Genomic DNA, 7,918 nt, shown 5'->3' with positions numbered 1-7,918 from the left:
TACAAGTTTTACGGGGTTATTTTCTTATATTGATAAATATACCACTTTTACGAGATCATTTTCTCATATTAAATTATTAGCACTATGATGGGTTTTTTTTCTTAAATTCATAAATATATATATTTTACGGAGTTATTTTCTTATATTACTTTTACGGGGGTTGTTTTCTCATATTATAAAATAAACCCATTTAAGGGGTTGTTTTCGCATACTCACAAATATACTAAAATTATGGGGTTATTTTCTCCGATTAAAAAATATCCCCGTATTACGGGGTTGTTTTCTAATATTTATAAATATACCTCTCTTACGAGATTGTTTTCTCATATTAAATAATTTACCCCTTCTACGAGGCTATTTTCTCATACTCGCAATTGCACTACTTTTATGGGGTTATTTTCTCAGATTCATAAATATACATGTTTTACGGAGTTATTTTCTTATATACCACTATTACGGGGTCGTTTTCTCATATTAAATTATTAGCACTATTATTAGGTTGTTTTCTCAAATTCATAAATATACACGTTTTACGGGGTTATTTTCTTATGTTGACAAATATACCCATTTTACGGGGTTTTTTCTCATATTATAAAATTAACCGATTTAAGGTGTTGTTTTCTCATACTCACAAATATACCAAAATTGATAAATATCCCGCATTGTGGTTATTTTCTCATATTAAAAATTTTACCCTTCTACGAGCTGTTTTTAATTCGCATTCTGATCTTTCTGAGGGTTATTTTGTCGGATTCATAAATATACACTTTTCTGTGATTATTTTCCGATATTGATAAATATACAACTTTTAGGGAGTCGTTTTCTCATATTAAATTATTAGCACAATTCGGAGTTGTTTTCTCAAATTCATAAATATACACATTTTCTGAGGTTATTTCTTATATCGACAAATATATACCCCTTTTCAGGTTGTTTTCTCATATAATAAAATTAACCTAATGAAGGGTTGTTTCCATACTCCTTAGATATTCCAAATTACAGAGTTATTTTCTTGATTGATAATAGTACGAGGCTATTTTCTAATATTTATAAATATACCCCTTTTACGGGATTGTTTTCTCGGATTCATAAATATTCACGTTTTACGAGTTATTTTATTATATTGATAAATATCGACTTTTATGGGATCATTTTCTCATACCAAATTATACGTAATATTATGGTATTGTTTTCTCAAATTTATAAATATACACATTTCGAGGTTATTTTCTTATATTGACAAATATACCCCTTTTACGGGGTTGTTTCTCATATTATAAAATTAACCTATTTAAGGAGTTTTTTCTCAAATAAATATACCAAAATTACGGAGTTATTTCCTCCGATTAATAAATATCACAGTATTCACGGGTTTTTTTCTCATGTTAAAATTTACCCTTCTACGATCTTTGTTTTCTCGGACTGTAATTACACTACTTTTACGGGTTTATTTTTTAGATTCATAAATATACATGTTTTGTAAGTTATTTTTTATATTGATAAATATACCACTTTTACAGGGTCGTTTTCTCATATTAAATTATTAGCACTATTATGGGATTGTTTTCTCAAACTTATAAATATACATGTTTTACGGAGATATTTTCTTATATTGACAAATATACCCCTTTTCGGGGTTATTTTCTCATATTATAAAATTAACCCATTTAAAGGGTTGTTTTCTCATACTCACAAATATAACAAAATTACGGGGTTATTTTCTCCGATTGATAAATATCCCTACCAGGTTATTTTCATATTAAAATTTTACCTTAGGAGCCTATTTTTGGACTCATTTACCACTTTTTACGGAGTTATTTTGTCATATTCATAATTATACATGTTTTACGTGGTTATTTTCTTATATTGATGGATATACCACTTTTACGGGGTCATTTTCTCATATTAAATTATTGCACTCTTCGATTGATAAATATACATCTTCGAGGTTGTTTTCTCATATTAAAAATTTACCCCTTCTACGAGGTTGTTTCCTGATCTGCATTACACTACTTTTACGGGTTTGTTTTTGATTCATAAATATACACGTTTCTGAGTTATTTTCTTATATTGATAAATATACCATTTTTACTGTGATCGTTTTCTCAAATTAAATTATTAAAAGGGGTAGTTTTGTAAAGGGAATTAAAAGCGTGTAAAAGGGGATAAATATGTAAAGGGGCGTTTTGTCAATATAAGAAAATAACACCAAAACGTATATATTATAATTTGAGAAAACAACACCATAATTGTGCTAATAATTTAGTATGAGAAAATGACCCCATAAATGGTTTATTATCAATAAATAACCCATAATCTATGTATATTTATAATCTGCTAACAATCAAGTAAAAGTATATAATTGAGTCTAGAAAATAACCTAATGAAAGAAGTACATTTTTAATGAAATTAGCCTCGTAGATGGAGTAGAACTTTTAATATATGAAAACAACAAGTAAAGCGGGTTATTTTCTCATATTTATAATTGTACACCAAAATTACATGGTTAGTTTCTTTCGATTGATAAATATCCTCGCATTTTGAGGTTATTTTCTCATATTAAAATTTACCGCTATGCGGTTGTTTTCTTGGTGTAATTACACTACTTTTACAGGGTTGTTTTCGGATTCATAAATATATACACTTTGCTGTGGTTATTTTCTTATATCTACAAATATACTATCACGACCCCATGGGCACTAAGGAATGGGTGGGCTTGCAGTCCCGTAGTAAGCCTCAAACTCACTAACTCAATCAAATCTCATCTCAAATTAATATTATTAAAGCCACAAATTATCTTAATAGTTACATTCTACATAAATACTTTGGTCTGCCAGAAAAATTAGGCGAGACCCGAAACTCATAAAATTTACAACTGATACATCTACTATTACTATTGTGGAGAATCTAAGATTTTTACAATTTGACATACCAAATCAAACACCACCCGATGATGAAGAAGTCGGGTTACTGAGTAAGAGTCGGAAGACTAAGATCACGAACTGAAAACAAGATTGTGGCGATACCCTTGAGAGTGAGTTAAAATCAAATAATCTAGAGACTATTGCAATCTTCACAGAAAATATTAATCGTTCGAATCAGTATATCAAACCATGCACGTAAATACAACTCATATTATAATCATACCAAATAAATAAATAAATAAAATATATTTTTATTTTTACGGGACAAGTGGCTCAGTAGAACCCTAACCCCAAATTCTAGTAGCCTTTCGGCTCTCTTAATCCAACAGGTCTGGCGCCCAGAGAGCAAGCTCGATCAGGGTCCTTACCTCCAGCCTGAACACTTGAATTCCAAATAAGCCGCCGCCCAAAGAGTGTTGCTCGATCAGGGACCTTAACTTCGGCAATCAACTGAACTCAGCCCAGAGAGCAATGCTCGATCAGGGCAAACAAATCCATAATAATCTTATATCCATGATCATTACCGGTGCGCACGCGGTCCTGATGCAACCCACCAGGTGGCATGTTCTACGAAAGCCACATTTCCCAAGACGCAATCATCACATTTAATAAATATCATTATCTAATGAAATCATTCAATACATATCGAAATAAAGATTAAAAATCTAGGGTAAGGCAAGATGCAATTCGTGTCGAAAAATAATAGTATCTGTATTAGTATAACGTTACTAATAATAATATTTATATTATTTCCAATAATTAATAATCAAGTGAAATTATTTATTTTGCGATACTAATAATCATATTAAGCACAAATTCTAAAATAGCATATTAAAATCAGACTTAGCAATAGTGCAATGATTAAATGACTTTAACTTACAGGTTGACCTCCTAGCTCGCCTCCAGTTGCCTCGGTTGGAGCGAGCCGAACAAACGGATAATCTAGTCACAGAAATAATTTATCAAAACGCTCGAAACAATCGATCATTAATCCTAGGTCTAGACTCCTAGATCGACTGTCTAAGAATCTCGACTCGGAAAATTCTACCAAAATCCAGTGAACCTCCCCTACAACACGGACATTACCCCCATAAAACGGGTCCAGACTTGCCGGAAAACACTTCAAAATTCCAACAATTCAAACAACGGAGTCGGGTCCCCAAACTTCACTATTTCCCAACTCCGCCACACAACACAAAATACGAGGCGTAACCGACCGACAATTATTTTGACTCACAAATATCATCAAATACTCAATATAATCCAATAGACACACAATTAAACCAAGAATTTCCAAAATTATGGGCCGAGAGAAAATTCACGAGACACTCGATCGCTCACCGACTCACCTCCCGGCCACGGGAGTTCGATCTGACTACAACGACGCTACCGACGACGATCCCCGCTTTCGATTTTCCAATCTGATGCGATCATCCGGAGATTCGGACGATCTCGGCCGATTTACAAACGGAGCCCGATCGCCACTTAAACCGATGCTATTGCGAAGCTTGAGCCGAGGAGAGCTCGGGATCGTCCTCCGATCGTCCATCCTCTCCTCGCCGGAAAAGTTTGAAAAAATGCGGGTTGCCACTCTAAATTTCACTTTGCCGGATCTTGCAACTCAAGCCACCCCAGCTGCCGCCATCTGCGCTAAGAGAGGCCCTTGCGAGGAGGAGCCGATCGCCACTCGACTCGTACCGCCAACACCACCGGAAGCTAAACGGCCTCCGGCCATTGCTCCTACGATTTCCATTTGCGGACATTCTCCTATACGCCGAGCCGCCCTTTGTTCTCACAAGCCGAGCCTGGCTTATGGACCAGCAACGACGCCACACGCGACTTTCACGCCTTCCTCTTCTTCTTCTTCGGCCATCACCCTCTCTCTCTCTCTCCCGATCCACTTTCTCTCTCCCCGATCCCATTCCTTTCAATATCGACATTAGGCCCCCGAACTTTTCCTTAATACAATTTGGTCCCTCAACTTCCTTAATTACTTACAATCTTATCCTACAGAATTTCAATTTAACCCCTAAGCTTTCCTTTATCCTTTCAATTAAGCCCTTAACTAATTAATTTGGGCCAAAACCGAATTATTGAAAATACACAATTACACAAATACCCCTGACCGACATATTTATTTATGAAAATACCAAACTCACAAATTTCCATTAAACCCTCACAAAAATAAAATTATACTCTTAATCCTTATTCCAAAATAATCCTCCAATTAAATCCTACACAATTAAATTAAATAATCAATTTCCAACTCAAAATTTAATACTACTAATCAATTATAACACCAATTTCACAAAATTCTTTTATAAAAACATCCCTTACAATTTCTATCATAATTTTCTAATATATAATTTTATTTATATATATATACATTTGGGAAAATTTTGAATAACCAAATAAAAATGTAATTTATTCCTCAAATAATTTATTTAATTAACTCCTTAAAAATCAAACTAATTGGATATGGAAAATAACTCATTTGTTTGTCTAACATAAAAATTCAAAATTTGTATTTAAATCATTCCAATTAAACCGAATAAAAATAAAGCTAAAATTAACTTAAATAAAAACTCATTATTAAATATATAAAAATTCAGGGTGTTACAATACCCTATTTACGGGATTGTTTTCTCATATTATAAAATTAACCCATTTAAGAGATTGTTTTCTCAAACTCACAGATACAATAAAATTATGGGGTTATTTTCTTCGATTGATAAATTTATCCATTCTACATGGCTGTTTTCTTAGACTCGCAATTACACTACTTTGATGGAGTTATTTTCTTAAATTCATAAATATACATATTTTACGGGGTTATTTTCTTATATTGATAAATATACCACTTTCACAGAGTCATTTTCTCATACTAAATTATTAGCACTATTATGGTGTTGTTTTCACAAATTCATAAATATACACGTTTTACGAGGTTATTTTCTTATATTGACATCTATACCCCTTTTATGGGTTGTTTTCTCATATTATACAATTAACCCATTTAAGGGGTTGTTTTCTCATACTCACAAATATAAAAAATATTACGGGGTTATTTTCTCCGATTGATAAATGTCCCCATATTATAGGGTGATTTTTTAATATTAAAAAATTCACCCCTTCTACAAGGCTGTTTTCTCATACTCATAATTACACTACTTTTACGGGATTATTTTCTTTTATTGTCAAATATACCCGATTTACGGGGTGATTTTCTCATATTATAAAATTAACCCTTTTAAGGGGTTCTTTTCTCATACTCATAAATATGCCAAAATTAGGCGGTTATTTTCTCTGATTGATAAATAACCCCGTATTATGGGGTTGTTTTCTCAGATTTATAAATATACATGTTTTACGGGGTTATTTTCTTATATTGATAAATATACCACTTTTACGGTGTTATTTTCTTATATTGATAAATATACCCTTTTTACTGGGCTGTTTTCTCATATTATAAAATTAATCCATTTACGGTGTTGTTTTCTCATGCTCACAAATATACTGAAATTACTCAGTTATTTTCTCCGATTGATAAATATCCACGTATACGGGGTTATTTTCTCAAATTAAAATATTTACCCCTTTTACGAGACTGTTTTCTCATATTCGAAAAAATTACTCCTATTGCAAGGTTGTTTTCTCAGACTTGCAATTACACTACTTTTACAGGGTTGTTTTCTCAGATTCATAAAATATACACGTTTTGCGAGGTTATTTTCTTATATTGATAAATATACCACTTTTACGAGGTTATTTTCTCATACTAAATTAATAACACTATTGTGGTATTGTTTTCTCAAATTTATAAATATGCACGTTTTACGAGGTTATTTTCTTATATTGACAAATATACCCCTTTTACGGGGTTGTTTTCTCATACTCACAAATATACCAAAATTATGGAGTAGTTTTCTCATATTAAAATTTTTTTCCTTACTACAAGGTTGTTTTCTGAGACTCGCAATTATATTACTTTTACAGGGTTGTTTTCTCTTATTATAAAATTAACCCATTTAAGGGGTTGTTTTCTCATACTCACAAATATACCAAAATTACGGGGTTATTTTCTCCGATTGATAAATATTCCTGTATTACGGGGTGGTCTTCTCGTATTAAAAAATTTACCCCTTCTACGAGGGTGTTTTCTTAGATTCGCAATTACACTACCTTTACGCGGTTGTTTTCTCATATTCATAAATATACATATTTTACGGGGTTATTTTCTTAAATTGATAAATATACCACTTCTACTAGGTTATTTTCTTATATTGATAAATATACCCCTTTTACGGGGCTGTTTTCTCATATTAAAAAATTTACCCCTACTACGAGTTTATTTTCTCAGACTCGCAATTACACTATTTTTACGAAGTTATTTTCTCAAATTCATAAATATACACGTTTTACAAGGTGATTTTCTTATATTGATAAATATACCACTTTTACGGGGTCATTTTCTCATACTAAATTATTAGCACTATTTTGGTGTTGTTTTCTCAAATTCATAAATATACACATTTTACGGGGTTATTTTCTTATATTGATAAATATACCCTTTTTACGGGGTTATTTTCTCATATTATAAAATTAACCCATTTTGGGGGTTGGTTTCTCATACTCACAAATATACCACAATTACCGGGTTATTTTCTCCAATCAATAAATATCCCCGTATTATGGGGTTGTTTTCTCATATTAAAATATTTACCCTCTCTACGAGGCTATTTTTTCAGACTCACAATTATACTACTTTTACGAGGTTATTTTCTGAGATTCATAAATATACACGTTTTACGAGGTTATTTTCTTATATTTATAAATATACTCCTTTTACGGGATAATTTTTTTATATTGACAAAGATACCCCTTTTACGGGGTTGTTTTCTCATATTATAAAGTTAACCCATTTAAGGGTTGATTTCTCATACTCACAAATATACCACAATTACGGAGTTATTTCCTCAAATTCATAAATATCC

Source organism: Ricinus communis, chromosome 3, assembly GCF_019578655.1.
Source record: "Ricinus communis isolate WT05 ecotype wild-type chromosome 3, ASM1957865v1, whole genome shotgun sequence".
Taxonomy (NCBI): domain Eukaryota; kingdom Viridiplantae; phylum Streptophyta; class Magnoliopsida; order Malpighiales; family Euphorbiaceae; genus Ricinus; species Ricinus communis.
Note: the sequence above shows the minus strand (reverse complement) of the source record.